Source organism: Canis lupus, chromosome 15 (assembly GCF_011100685.1).
Source record: "Canis lupus familiaris isolate Mischka breed German Shepherd chromosome 15, alternate assembly UU_Cfam_GSD_1.0, whole genome shotgun sequence".
Classification (NCBI taxonomy): domain Eukaryota; kingdom Metazoa; phylum Chordata; class Mammalia; order Carnivora; family Canidae; genus Canis; species Canis lupus.
The window spans coordinates 57,651,636-57,652,379 of record NC_049236.1 but is presented as its reverse complement, the minus strand read 5'-3'; the positions used below and the strand labels follow the sequence as shown (position 1 = coordinate 57,652,379).

Sequence of the window (744 nt, the reverse complement as noted above, 5' to 3'; positions counted from 1 at the left end):
ACAAACAAAGAAACCTTCCTAGGTAATTGGTAGCCATGAGCTATACTACACATGGTTTTGAAGTTGGAATTCATGCTCTACTTCTGGTACAGAACACCCAAGATGAGAAACTATCATAAAAATCAGTCCCTGAATACCGATACTCCCGGTGTACTAAGAAAAGCAAATGCAAAGCACTCTTCAGAGGCCAAGTTTTCCCCTAGAATCCGTCCATAAACTCTTCAGGTAAAATTGCTCATGCTGTGATGTTAAAATTCACAGGAGCAATACTTACTTGGCAAAGGAGATACCATGATAACAAAGGTGGTTTTCCCAAGGCCAGGCTTATCCATTACACTCCAGATGTGCTGACCCCTGCAATTTCCCCAAATGTGGGAAATCAACTGCATAATTTGTGGTAATGGGGGAGTGCATTGGTATTTTCCACTGAAATTAAAAAAAAAAAAAAATGCACATGAGCAAAAATCTAGCATTCCCAACAAAGGGTCAATTTAGATTCTTAAGGCTTTCAAAAAAAAAAAAAAAAGTTGCAGAGTATAAAAATATCATGTAAAATAGTTAAATTAGAATATGAACTTTCTAAATCTCCCAGAGAGTAATTAAAGAATGTTTTATGACTTGGAATTTGATGAAATAAAAAATCATTTTTTTTTAATTGAAGAAGTTTTAATGTTTGATTTGGAACACAAAGGATTCAAAGCCAAAACTCACAAGATGTGTCCTATTTAACTGAAACCCAGAATT

The 744-nt window shown here is 34.8% G+C and overlaps 1 non-coding gene across 1 annotated transcript; it reads left to right on the top strand.

Annotated features, from left to right (window-relative positions):
- Nucleotides 1-266: 266 nt before the first annotated feature.
- On the top strand, nt 267-429 carry LOC119869458. Its single transcript, XR_005371017.1, has one exon. It is a non-coding gene; the product is annotated as a U1 spliceosomal RNA (small nuclear RNA).
- The last annotated feature ends 315 nt before the right edge of the window (nt 430-744 follow it).